This window comes from Manacus candei, unplaced genomic scaffold (assembly GCF_025592945.1).
Source record: "Manacus candei isolate 608988 ecotype Guabito, Panama unplaced genomic scaffold, ASM2559294v1 h1tg000060l, whole genome shotgun sequence".
NCBI lineage: Eukaryota > Metazoa > Chordata > Aves > Passeriformes > Pipridae > Manacus > Manacus candei.
Window position 1 is genome coordinate 9,136,350 of NW_026138108.1, and position 14,942 is coordinate 9,151,291.

Sequence of the window (14,942 nt, forward strand, 5' to 3'; positions counted from 1 at the left end):
AGGAATAAAATTAGTCCTTGCCCATAGTTGCAATTGTTTTGAGGCAGGTACACTACAGCAATAAATACAAGACCAGAGACATGAGGCAGCAATTCAGAAGGAAAAAGTTACCATGCACACACACAAAAAAAAAATAAAAGAAAAAACCACAGGTTTTAAAATGCATGTATGCAAATTCATGGTATCTTGGGTATTCATAACAGTGTAAAGTGAAATGCAGTTTATGAACATGAAGTATTCTCATGGTTGGTTTAAACTATTGTAAATTGCACTGCATTTACCCATTATAAATACTACTTAAAAACAATTATGACCCATAAGTAAATGCTTTTGCTTGAAATGTTGCTTACTATGGAAGGCACTATACCTTTATCATTCACCTTTAAGTTTCAGAAATAGATTACAAGAAAGGCAGAACTGAAATGTTTTGCCCATGAAAAGAATTCAAGTATGTTAAGTCTTTTCCTGGATACTACATTTATGGCATCAGAAGAATTTTTGCATGGAAAGGGAAACAAACACTCACACAGAAGTCAGAAGGGATCAAGCAAGATGGCAGGGAAGCAGACCCAGAAGGAGCATAAGACAAAATCCAAGAACTTTATAACATGCGTATTTCCTAGTTTTAGGTATGAAAAAAATTTGAAAGATTTGGGCTTTAAATTTTCAGCTTAAATGAAAACTTAGTTATGCTAAAAAGTCAGCTTTGAAACAGATGACTTGAAACTAGTTTTAGCACTGAAAGGAAAACAGGTTGTTGCAATTCAATGGAGAAAAATAGGATTTTTCTATGTAGACAAACTCTGCAGTGATCAATCAATCTAATAAAGTAGCAGAACTGGTTTGGAGGATTTATGCTTAACAATTATAATTATGGAACAGTATCAGTGATGAATACTCAGTGTTGTGAATACAATAGTATTGTATTTTTAGACCACTGTATAATTTCTGGGCACACTTTGATGATTTTGCTGGCTACTCACCTATTTTATAAATCAGCAGGAGATTTGACAAGATGAGAAAAAAGTTTCCTCCTCCCTAGATTTATATATGTTCAGTTATATTCATTGTTATGCTGTTCTGAACAACTTACTCATTGATTTATGGTATGTGCTCTGTAAAACCTTTTTAATGTTTTTATGTGCCCTGCATGTATCTCTTACTTTAAAAAAAACGCAGTAAAATTTCAAGAACAGTTTCAGAAATTAGATTCAGCACAAAAAAAGTTATATAAATTGCCTCTTTTTCACAAAATTAATACACATCTATTTATTCCTTATTCTTCATCCTCAGGGAAATGAAGGAAACACCAATGGCTTACATCATGTGTCAACACAAAAACAAGCAAAAAGAGTTTAAAAGAAGCAAGAAGTGACTCATGACTTCAGCAGGACAAAATTTTTCAGAGTGTCCCATAGTTCTACAGGTTTCCCCCCAATCTCTCTTGCTGAAGACATCTCAGGTTGTCTTCATAATATCTGCTCTCACAGGGAGAAATTATGAAAAAGGAGGCAGGCTTAGAGTACTAAGCCAAATTAAATTTATATTCATATGTTCTAAAACTGTTTGGATCTCTGTCCTTCGCTGCCGGAAAGGTTAAGGGCTTCTCTCTCTTTTAGTACCTTTCTCAGAAAAGGGTACACTGGAAATGAGCCAGTATAATCCTCCCTCTCTCCCAGGGTTAGGTCAGAATTTTCCCTCTTTCCCATCAGTGAGGCAGAGGGAACAGATTCTAAGGACCCTATGGATGGTACCTTCCTTTTTTTCCATGCCCCTCTGAGCAACAGATGGGCTGCTCAGCTGGTTTACTGCCCTTTGTCTCTCAGCTATTTTCCTTTCTTACCCCTGAAAAGCAGCTGAAAGTTAAGTATAGGGAAGAAGAAATGCGCTGTTGGTAAATTTGAAAGAAAATAACACTCACAAATTCTTTCATAATTGTACCCCCTCTAATGACTTAAAGCAGGTGCCACTGCAATACCCCACTCATTACCCTGTAAGGTTTTAATCTAAAATATTGTCAGTGCTTTTTTTTTTAAAAAAAATACATTTAATTCCTTAAATAACTTTTTCTATTTCTGGGCATTTAGCCCAACCAGTCCTTAGTGCTATTGTAATGCAAGTAATAAATAATCATTCCCTCTCCACTGACTAAGAAAATAATTGTTCCTATTTCACAGTTGAAAAAAAAAAATTACTTCCCAGATTCCCCAGAAAGTCTCCTTGAGCCTGTCAAATGCCACAGCCACAAGACTCCTTTGCTTCTTTTTAAGATATCAGGTGACTTCCCCAGTTCCATCAGAAGTACGAGGCATTCTACAGAATGAAGCCACAGGAAAAAGCAGGCAAGTTTCTGGAAGAGTCTGTTACTAGGTGCTCTCTGGGGAGCACTTGCAACTTTGCATATCTGATACCTGGAGCAGAGACACCTCACAGCAGAAGGTCTGAATCTACTCCATGACTGGGAATTTGAAAGATGTTGGAGAAGTAGCACAGAAGAACACTCCATAACACACAAGTAACACTACATACCCAAGGTTGCCACCCTAATACAAAAGCAGGTTTAGGGCAACCCAAACCTTCTTCCCTGTAAAACTTCAGTCTAAGTCAGCAGCTAACTCAAATTCAGAGCACTTTGGGCATGGTAGCAGCTGGGAGCCAGCATGAGGGAGAAGATAAACCACAGCCAGAAGATAATGTTGACAAGCAGCTGTTAGTATGGAAGAGGGTTAAAACAGCCTTGAATAACACCTTTCAAAGGCACTTAGTACATAGAAACTCAAAGTGAGGTTGAAAAAAATTTAAATGGATCAGATTTAGCACATAATGAAGTGCATTTTTGGTTCACCTCATCAGTGGAAAATAAGAGACCAGCAATACTGCCAAAGTGACATATTCCATAGAGACAGAACAGAACATACTGGGAACAGCTTGTCTCAGCATATCATGTACATTAGACAAGGTAATGTCGTACATCCCCCAACCACAGCTTTGGCCACGTCCCCAGGAGCCAGCACATTCCACAGGCTCTGTACTTCTCTGTTCAGCATTCACCGTCCCTCACGTATTTCAACCTGATGCCTGCAATGCAAGCAGCAACACACTGTCTCATTGAAATTCCTATGCCAGGCTTGCGATGGCAGAAAGCAGCAGCACCCTCCCAACCTGCTCCCCCCCACCTGTGCCCACTGCATTGAGTCCCAATGCTTTACTATTCCCAGCACAATCAGCAAATGTGGCAGCCAGAGCGCGCTCCTACCGCAACCCTTGCCCACATGCCCACCTCCCTCACAAGCCAGAGCTGAGGAATACAAAATTGTAGACACCGAGTATTTTGAGAAACAGCTTAATGGAAGTTACCAAGGGATGTGAATCTGACTTTATAACAAAGAGGCATGTACCAATTTGAGTTGGAGTCCAATTCCCAAAATGATATTATCTGTGCAGTGTTAATTCTTTATTATTCAAAAGATTGCTAACTGTTCATATCTGCACAAATGTGTTCATGCTTCATTCATTCCAAGTCAATAATAATGGATTCTTACTATTGATTATACATGAGCCTTTTTGTCCCATCATAATGAAATTTTAATGTTGATGGTCCCAAAACTATTATTTCAACCTAATAACAGCAAGGCTTGACAATTACCTCGCTCTGTGAATTGCAGATAGAACTAATAAGGTCATTCTTAATAACTTTTTGTTTACCTGACATTTGGTAATTTCATAGTTATTATGTATTATTTTAAAGTCAGAGGAGTGTTTTGCAAAGAAATGTTGTCTCCCCGTGGAATAAAATACAATTCTGCCTGGGGAAAGCCTTTCCCCTGCCTGCTCCCTGACCTGAAGTGGGGCACTTGCTGCCATTTACCTGAGCCCCTCAGCCCAGGGGAGAGGAGCACAGCTCCACAGTTGCACTTCAAAAACACAATTAAAAAAAAGGGGGAGGGGGGGGGCAGGGAAGGAGAAGGCAAGAATCTTAAAAACTTGGAAAAATCTGTAAGGGAAAACTTAATTTGAGAATCGGCAGGAAAAGGTCAACTAGTGACACAGTATTAGCCAGATTTAGAGAACTGGAGGGCGTTTCCATCTCACTGTGGATGCAGCATTGGTGTGGGACTGTCATCAGGAGGTTTCTCCCCTTTCCCAGGATAAGCAACTGCCCCCTATCACCACCAGACCATATCCAGGGAGCAGGGAATTTTATTCCCAAACAGACCTCTTCCCCTTACCTGGCACTGCTCACTGCCTGACCTGTCACCTTGCTCTGTTCCTGCCATGTGAGCAGGCCACCCTGCTGCTGCTGCCTGCTGCCAGCAGATCCCACTCCTAGAGCACCACAAGCACCCCAGGACTAAAACCACACTTCACCAAAGAGCACACTTTTCCCTCTAATATTGGGCTGTTTCCAACACTTTTAATCCTTTGAAGGGCTGCAGAAGCGCTGTTAGCCCTGTGCTGTACCCAAGTTGCCCTCCCCAAGCCACTGACAGGCTGTGCCTCTCCACAGAACCTTCCAGGGCAGGGTAAACTCTCCACAGGCAGCCAAGGAAACAGCTACCCAGCCCCAAAACCAGGGCTTCTGGCCCCAAAAGCAAACATTCACCATATGTGGCGGAGAAAACTGGGAGAAACTAGCAAAAAGGAGACCACTGAAAGGTTTCAGCAGCAACTGCACATTGGCCAAATGACTGCCAGCCTCTGGGGGAAAGAGTAGGAAGAGAAACAGCAGCTGTGGAAGGACTCCAAGTCCAGCCAGGCACGGAAGTACAGAGCAAGCAAACAAATGGGATTTGAACGGATGTTATTGGAGTAAATGTGTGTGTAAGTGCTCTCAATGTTACCAGGTTAACAACATATAGAAGCACATAACAACCTGAGCTGATGTCCTATCCCAGGATCGGGGTTCCACATACCACCCTCTGCTCAGACACATCCACAACCTGTGATTTTGCTATAGAAGCCCGCACTGAAGGGTACAGACCTGCCTGTGAGACAAAGTCCTTAAGGATCTTTCAATTTGGGAAAGATTATATTACATAAAACAAACTTTCCTGCTTGATCTGGTCTGTGTGCTGATGGCAGGTTGGATAAATTGAGGAATGTGGCTATAAATTCATTTTGGGAATGATGAAGGATTCTGGTGAGAAAGCTGGCAAGCCTTGCAAGATACTTGCATGGGATTCCCTAATTCCATGCATTTTCCAAGGAAATAGCCACACTTTCTTGAAGGAAACAGTTGTGCCTATTATCTTCACTACAGCACTGGCACTTGCCTGGCCCTACCCTAGTGTTCAAGGTCAACAGGGTAGAGGGAACATTAACAAACACTTTTAATAAATACCATTTCTGAAGTAGGAGACAGACGAAAAGAATAAGTCATGGTAATCATCAAAAAGAAATCCCAAGGCTAAGACCCCTTTTTGTCACCGTTTCTTGGTTAACCAGCTTTTTTAGCACTATGGAGATGCCCAATACGACACGGATACAAATGTTGGAAATAGCTATTTGCAATTGTTACAATCTGCTTCCAATTACTTCATTCCCCAGACATACTGAACTAGTCAGGGTTTGATTTAACATAACATTCAGTCCAAGGCAGGTAATTTTACATGGGTAAAGAATGAATTTCAGAAGGCAAAAAAAAAAACAAACATATTGAGCCTGTACTCAGGCTTACTGAGCAGTAGCATCACGTTCACTGTTTCAATGTATAGCAGGGGTTATGAAAATGACAAAGAAGAGTTTACTTTTCCCTAAATTCTGTTTCTTTCATTACTTTATTTTCCAACACCTCTTGCACACTTCTTTTGTTACACTGTTTGAAACCTAGACAGTAACTGCTGTGATGAAACTATATCATTATATTCTGAAATTCCTAGCTAAGTGGTTTTAGGTTCCTCAGCTAAAAGTTTGCAGGAATTACTTAAAACAGAGAAAGAACATCCACTTATATTAATATGTCTTGTGGAAATCTACTTCTGCTAATTGAAATGTACCTGTCCTTGGAAAAAGAAAATAAAAATCTTTCCCACTCTCCTAAGAACAAAAAAAGGCATTCAGCTTTCCACAAAAGAACTGAATAAACAAAGAGAACCTCCACATCACACAGCAGAAATGTTAAATTTGCTATGAAGCATCAAGTCAATGTTTGCCACACAGGAAATACCTCAGTTTTCATGAAAAAATTTCTTTCACATGTATTACATGGTGAATGTTGGATTAAAAGACTGGAATCAGGAGATCCAAGTAGTGAACCTTCCAGTGAGAAGCTTGCAGATGATTTTGCAGACTGTTTCAACTTCCTCAACAAAAGTAAGTTTTGTTGAGCTCAAAAGAGGAAAAGTATCTGGATGGAGGTTTTCCAAAGTCTTCCTAAAATTAAAACCGAAGCTAATTTACAACATAGAGACTCAAACTGAAACAAAATCAGTTAAAAAGTCAATAAGCAATTTTCTTTTTTGCATATTTTCCCTTATCTCAAAAATGTAAACAAAATTAACAAAACAAAATGGGTTTGCTATTCTCTACCATCACTACTCTCACTGCAATCTGTGAAAGTTTTAAGTACACAAATCATAGCCCTCTACACATTTGCAACATCACACATAAATTCCCTATAGTCTTGTATTGGCATCCAGATTTCTGAGCCCTTTTTTTCTAAATACTTTTAGAACATCTGTGCTGAACAATCCTACTTTTTTTTTTTGAAGCTACTTGGAATAAATTTTAGAGCTACCAGGAGCATCATTTAATGCAAAACTACATATACGGAGATTCCATTTATGATACTTGTGAGATCAATATACAAATAGAAATTAAATCAGAGCTGGTTAATTATTACCATTGACATAGTAAATGCAAAGGAAGAGGAAACACTACCATTCAAACAATACCATTGCCATGTAAGACAGAAAATCACTTCCAACAGCAACCATTAAACCTCCAGTGGACAAAACAGACATGCCTAATACACCACTTAAAGAAACAGCATCCACCACACCAAATCTGCTCCAACAGTAAAGTGCCTCAGAAGCCATCTAATCAATAGCTCTGCTTTTCTACAAGCACACACTCTGCTAAAGCAGACTTCTTAGTAATAAATAGAGGCTTAATGCATGGCATTAAGGGTAAATACAACCATCTTAATAAACACACTTATTCCCTCTTTAAAGATAAAATGCAATAATAAAAAAAGCACACACACCAAACTCAGGAGAACAAGTTTCCTCCACAGCAGTTGTGCAAGGGAAAGTCTGCTGCTGCTCTTATTAGAGAGTCCCTAATTAAAGGCTCACACATTCCTGTGACAAGTTAGCAAGGTACATTTGGCTTCTGCTAAAAGCTGCCCAAAGTTTTACCTATGTGAAAAATTTTTGCTTTACTGATTACATAGGCCTTGCAAAAGTTAGAAAATTATCTTAGACTTGGATAGGAGTCCAATCTGCCAGAGATGTACATCACCCACTCCCTGCCCTGTGTCTTCTCACGCTGCACTGAGAGAACATCATTTGCATTTAAACACAGACATCCCCAGCTCCTGTAAAGAAACAAAATTAATGCCAGTTCCTGCTTTTTTAGGGAAATGCACATGCTCCTGTTCCTCTTATGAAGCAAATTAGTTGTACCTAGTTTTAAAATTCCCCTACAACATCTGGAGGTCCCAGTACCACTTGAGAAAAGGATTTGGGTCCCTCTCAGAGTTTCTGGGCATTTCTTTGCACTGCTCACCTCTCAGGACACCTCTCTCTCCATTTGTCCATCAGTGTGAAGTCAGGTCTAACAATTCTCCTGCACCCTTCCCAGTCTCTCTGTGCTATGCTATCACAGCCTCCTCTCACATCTCATCAACAGCTCTAGCATTGTTGGGACCCTTCAGGAAGAATAACCTCACAGCCACTATAAAATATATCAATATTGTGATATATAACAAATGGTGAGTTCCACAGAAGCACTATTCGTGTATAACAATTCCCTTTCCAACTGCACATGAAAACACATCTCCTTGACCTTGAAATCAGAAGCACAACCAGTTCCACCTCACACTGCTCCTGCATGGATGTTTCTTGGACCAGCACTTGCCTCCCACAGCAGAACAAGCTTTTTGATCTCCCCTGGAATGTTAGCAGCTATAGCAAAATAATTATTTTTCCTGTAATTTGTTCTATTCTCTGCATTTTCAATTTTAACCAGATGGAAAAAAAAAATACTGCATTTGTCCAATAGATGGTGTTGGTTTTTTTAAACGTAAAAAAAAACCAAACAAAAAAAAAAAACAAACCTGCTGTTTTGGTTAATTTGTTTATAAGGGATTATACTGAATTCAAAGAGCTAAGCGCTCTCTCCCCAATCCTTAATCATTTGAGCTCAGAGTTGTGCTACAATTTCATGTTACATTTCTTGATGCACCAAAGATCTTTTAGAACCCACCTCATATCATTTCACCAGGTTCCATCATTCTGGTTACATTTGCTCTGAAAAAAGTAGGTCCACTGCCTTCTGAAGCAAAAAACTGTCATTAATTAAACTCCTTACTTCACCTGCTGGCCTACAGGAACATACCAGCACCTGTAGGACTCCTATCCAAAGCTGCCTCCATGGTGGGCTTAGAGATTGGCAAGAGTTAAGCCAAGTAATTCCCAGAAATTGCCTGTCAACAGTAAGACACATGTTCATGACAATTGATGCAAGAGCTTGAAATGGGACTTCATGTGCAGTTCAAAAATAGTTTCCTCAAACAACTATTCCCTTAAATACCTGAAGTGATGGCTTCTCGCTCAAAACCCTCTTGAATTTGGTCCTCAGCATTCCTAGGACTCAGTTTTCTTTTCAAGATCATGTGAAGGTTATTGTGTTGCAATTTGAGTAACTACTGCACCTGCTTTCTATCAGGTCTTCTAATTATTCTCTGTGTTATGAAACAAACCAAAAATTATTACTATTAGGGATTAACAACACTGAGAAATTCTGATAGTACTGGTGCTAAGAGAAAACAGTGCTTAAATTCCAGGTGGCTTTCTGCAGCACAGTTCTTGAGTAACCCAGGTTTTGGCCTTACAGCAAGATTGTCCATTAATTTACTTTACAGCTAACCCATTACACTATATTTTAGTTATTTTTATAGCACTTTGAGCAAAGTATTGGGAAAGGATAACAGAAGGACAGAGCAATAAAACAAAGTATAACAATTAGCAATGACAAAAACAGTGAGCCAAAAACTGGGGGCCCTGAGGGAGGACAAAATATTAAGCTGACATGAAAAGCCGTCAAATCTATGGATGAAATGCTTTAAGAAGTTGGGATAAAAGAGTTGTTAAAGCAAAACATTAAGGTGCAAAGAGCAACAGATTAATGAAAGAGAAAGATCCAAACTATTCGTTGAAAAGAAAAAGTATGGTAAGCAATTTATAAGTAGCAGTTAGAAGAACTTGAAAATATGAAAGAAGAATAAAAGACAAGACCCCAGGGTGAAGAATAAGAAAGTTTCATTATGGAAAGTTGGTTAGGTAACAAGTCAGAATTTGTCATTAAGATATAAAGATTAAAATGAAAGAAAGTCTCAGGGCTCACACAATGCACTGGGATGTTCAAGGCCTGCCACAGACCTGCATGACCATGGTCAAATCACACTAACAATTCAGCTCCTGTCCTACAAAACAGTGTTGCTAATCCTTCCCTTGTAATTTGTGTTTAAATCGTAAGACAGCTCTTGATGTACATCCACATACTATCACAGTAGCAGCTCTTGCACCGGCCTCGTTTTAGGTGGGACATTTTTGGAGCAAACACTGAGCAACTATCTAAAGAGTGAGATTTGAGATGTGTCCAGGTAGAAGGAGCAGTAGACAAATAGATTAGTTAGAAGATGGCTGGAGAAACAGGTGTGTGAATTACAATGTAAATAACATTAATTTAACAGAAAAAAAAAAAATCAAACAATGACCTTCCAAAGGAAAGCAACAGACTCATGTAGGCTAATAAAGAGAATTGTTATATGACATTCCCTCCAAGTGAACTTCCACCAGAGTTTTATTTCCTTGGAAGCTGCTTTTAGATGAGGTAAAGTTTGAAACTTATCTGTGGTGTTTTATTTATAGAGACATAACCTTAACATGAAGAGACAGGTTAGAGATGCACATCCCTTGACTCCTATCTGAGCATCAGCTCCACTAGCCTCCTACTAAGTTTTAGAATCCTCCTTCCCCTCAATTCAGCAACAAGCAGGTTTGCCATTTTAATACATTTTATGAACTTTAGCAAGCACATTCTTATAATCTGGACAAATCCACCTCCACTCAGCACACCATTACCGCAGCCCTGCTTGCTGTAAAGCCTTGCTAGCTATTAAAGAAGATACTAAGAAAAAGAAATCACTAAGGTGGCTCAGGAAAAACAGGTATCAAGCTGCCTGTATTACTCCCAAACTGGCTGACAGTGTTATTAGCCAGCACAAATTATCTCTGAGTAGTTCTGCACATCTGCAACTTTTAGTACCCACTTCTCTCCCCACCCCTTCATCCTTATTCCCATTAGGAATAGCCCAGATTCTTTAATTGACAAGAGACTGCCCACAGTTTGACATTTTTATGTTAAACTAACAGTCACATTACTTTTTCATTTTTAAAAGGTACTATTCTTGATCAGCGCCAACACACATATTATTGAGTGCCTTTCAAAGATGGCATTTAAATATTGCTAATGGAATTTCTTTGTAATCAGTCCCAGAGAGTTTAACTCTATCACAAAGCAAAGCCTTCCTAGCATCTGCCATCAACTCAAATAACAGAAGATTCATAGCTAACTCTCACTTCAGTTTTTTGTAAACATGATAAAACAAGAAAGTGACTTCTCAGAAGAAAGCTTGTGAGTGGTGCACTGGTATATCTCATCTGGATATGAGCAGTGTTTGAGGAACCTCTGAAGCCTTTTCTGAACATGGTAATTAAAATAACAATTATGCAAGGAACTCAAACCCATTTGGATTTCCCTGTTGTCAGACTCTTTCCTTTGTTGACAGCGATAACTCTATTATTAACCTTGCAACAAATTCATACTGCAGCACTAACAAAAGTGGTTTTCAGGCTTATATTCTTTACCTCTTTTCAGAAGTAATCTTCTTATTACCCACTTTTGAAGTGAGCAGGTTATTCAACTAAATTCTAGATAAGGATAGGTTGGTGGGTTTTATTGTAGAAAACGGCCAACCCGCTTCTCTTAATCTGCTTTTACTCAAAAAGTGATGAATATTTTTTTAACACTTCAAGAATCTGTTTGCCTAGTTTACATCAAGTAGGAAACCATTGACTTCATTTGGGGTAACATTACCCTAGGGGTCACAAGGCAATGTGGCAAAGTTGCCCTCTGCAGGGCAGGGAATTCAGCATTTCCCTGGTTAATTCTTTCACACATTTCTTAGCCTAGCACACTACCTTGAATGAATACTGATTAATTGGACTCTCTCTCTCTCTCCACCTGTGCAGCAGAGAGTAGATCTGGTGCCAGTGCAAAATTCAAGCTTTAATACAGGGAAAATTTATACGCTGATTTTAATTTTTTTTTAATAATTTTCTACAGCAGTCAAACTGCCTTACAAAGAAGTTTCCATACTGAAATTACAAGAACTATCCCCTCGTAGTTGAAACCTGAAGTCACCCTGCACAGAGCATGTTCTGACAAACCAGGTGAGCTGTCCCTGTCCACAGCCCACACCAACTACACCAGGCAAAGGAGAGGAAACTCTTATTTACCTATTAGGAAATTTTCTTACAATGCCTTACAAGCTGTGCTGACCTGACAACATCCAGTTGTTGGGAAAATGTATCTCACGCAACCCAGCTGTGGAATTTTTTTTTGTCTATACTGATGTCTAATTCTCTTTTTCTTTTTAAACATCATGGAGTCAGTAGTATGATATGCCATGAGATTCTACAGGCCAAAACATCCTTTAAAAGTTTATTGTCTCTTGATTTCATCAAAAATGATAATTAAAGAATGATTTAGGGCAAAAGGGACCTTAGAAAACCATCTAGTCCAAAACCCCCCACTTCCCAAATTCGATGTTCATTCAATAATCACTACAAATGTAAATAAGTGCTCCTAATTTTCTATACCCTTCTCATGACCCCTTAAGAAAATTAAGTAATTGTTTTCACTTTCATGTGATTAAAGTATTTATCATCTATGCTTTTTTCATGCCCCTAAGTACTTTCACTTTTTGATTTATCTGACACTTAAAGTGGGAACTGGTCGCTAGGAATAATCCCTTCCTAGACACACACATGGCAGCCTGCAGTGCCTGATGAGCCAGAATGCCTGTGTGATGCTCTTACAGCTATCGTTTTTCTCCTTATCACTACAGACACATCTCACTGCTTTCAATATTGTCCTGTTTTGTTCTACAGGATCCTGCAGGTTATGCTTTACAAAGATAACATGAGCCACTGGCAACACTGCCTATAATCTCCTTGTAGGTGACAGCAGCACTTATCAAGTGACAATCCCAGATAGCCAAACAGGTCAGACTTCTCAGGCAGAGGAGGCAGGCAACCAAAAGATACATAACACTTGATTTCACAAAGGCTGTTTTACCTCTGCGTCACGTGCACTTCGAAGTCACTGCAGTCCTGTTCTCACATATCAGTGACTCAAGCCCACTGACCGTGCCTTCTAAAGATTTCAGAAGCACCAGCTGAAGTCAGTCTCTCCCTTTAACTGATGGCTTTTGGTGTTCCACATTCCAAATAGGAAAATTTGCAGGAGTAGATATAAAATAAACCATTAGTCATCCCAAACCCATTCTCCAGGTCAACATAGTCCTCTCTGGGATCATCTCATGCTGGACATCCCAAGCATCCATTCTTCATAAGAATTAAATGACCTCTTGCCCTTAACCAAGTTTCTTCCACAGTAACTTTTCCTATTGTATTTTATTGTACTTACAATAAAATAAGAGTTATGCAAAACTAAAAATTGCACTTAAGTAACTGAATAGCAACCAGTATCTGTTTATCTAAAAACTCAGTAGCAGAGAAGCAGAGGCAACACACAATCAATCCCTGAGAAAGTTACAAAGGAATTCTGATTCGCATCAAGTTACTGATGAGTGAAAATTACACAGTAAATTTGGGAAAAAAAACCAAACAAACAGGAAAAAGGTGAAAAAAAGAAACCAGATAATTCATTTTCCACTGTAAATGACCCTTTTCAAATTATTAACATTTTCCTAATGACACTAGCTATATGACTTTGAATAATCAGAAATTCTGACTTTGATAAGTCTGCCTACTCAATGGTTTATCTATCAGGTTATTCCACAGATACAAATAAATTTGTTTTATGGATTTTCAAACATCGGAATATTTTGGGTAGGCTGAAAACGCCACCATATTTGGCTCTACGTGTCACCCAAGGGAGAACAAGGAATTAACATGCAAAAAAAAAAAAAAATCACATCTCAGATGCACACAAATGCACCCCTTCCTAAATAGGGGCAGGGTATTTCTGTTGCCACACGAAATGTGGCAAAAAAACATGACCTGAATCTCAGAAGGACAAAAAAGTCTTCCCAATAGCCAGAAGATGGTCAGAGCCTGACTGAAAGCCCACAGAACCCTTGTGACCACAGAAGTGTTAAGGACCTATAGCTAAACTGCTCCCTGGCTAACACTGTCATATTAGCTCCAGAAATACTGCCAATATTGGATAATTCCCACAGGAAAACTAATGGAAAGCTATTCAAAATGAGAATCCTTCCTGCAGGTGGGAAGGTATTTCTTCAATCTCAGGGTTAATTGCATCTCGGTGTGACCTGGAGCACCCTTGTTATTTAAGTCTACAGCCTCCCAGGAGCATAGAAATCATGCTAAGTTATGGTGCATTTACACTGTGGAAAATGACTGCTAGATGCTAACAGTGAAACTATTGCACTCTCATCTGTGACATAAAAAGCACTTGGAAACAAGTTTCTCTCTTTTCCAAGCACAAAAAGCTTGCCCAGTGAGTCACTTCAGCCCTTTTACTTTGCTCATAATTTTCCCTGAGTTACATGGCATTTCAACCACTTCAAATAAGAAGTTTTACTGCTTTTAACAGTATTTTAAAATAATAGCTCCTAGAGCCAGGGACAACATCCTACTCTCAGTCACATCCAGAGACTGCAACTGTGCCAAGTTTCCTCGGGTGCTCTTGCAAAACTGAGTGAAGAATCTGTACTTGAAAGGACTAAGCCCGCTCAGTATAACGGGCCCTCCCCATTGCCTTAATTATTATTAATAATTCTTTATTGATTCTTTTACTGTATTAACTGTTGGTGAAGATACAGCATGAACAGAAAAGGGGAAAAGTAATGGAAACTGAATGTTAGCCTGTAACCATGCAAAGAGGGACCTGTGATGACATACTTTGGAGACCATGAAAGCTTGTGACCAAAGACATGCAGTGTGTCTTTCAACATACACAGTACATAACTTCATGGGGAAAAAACCCAAGGTGATACTTTTGCCTCCTCTGTTTCCATTGCAGCAATTATCCTCCAATTTTCATGGTTTACAGCTCTGAATCAACAGCTTAAGCTCAGATAATTCTTCACTTCTGTTCAGAGAGCTCACAGTATTCTTCAGCATTTTAATATTTAGTTTCAGAAATGTTTCTAGCCTATCTGATTACAAAGCTAACCCCTCACATCTTTAAATCAATACCCTTACTGTCTCACTGAGTGTGCTGACAGAGCCCAGAAAAACAATCTCCCAGTCTCCCTGACGCAGGGTAGGATATCGGTGTCAAAACCTAATTGCAGCCACTTACAGCAGCCACCACTGAAAAGCACAGTCTCCTGCAGGTAATGCCGAGTCAGCGGATTCCTGCTGTGCCAAACGTGCTCAAATGGACCTTCCCTGCTGTTCCCGGAGTACACAGGGCCTGCAGGAACGAGCCTTGTGCTCCACAAT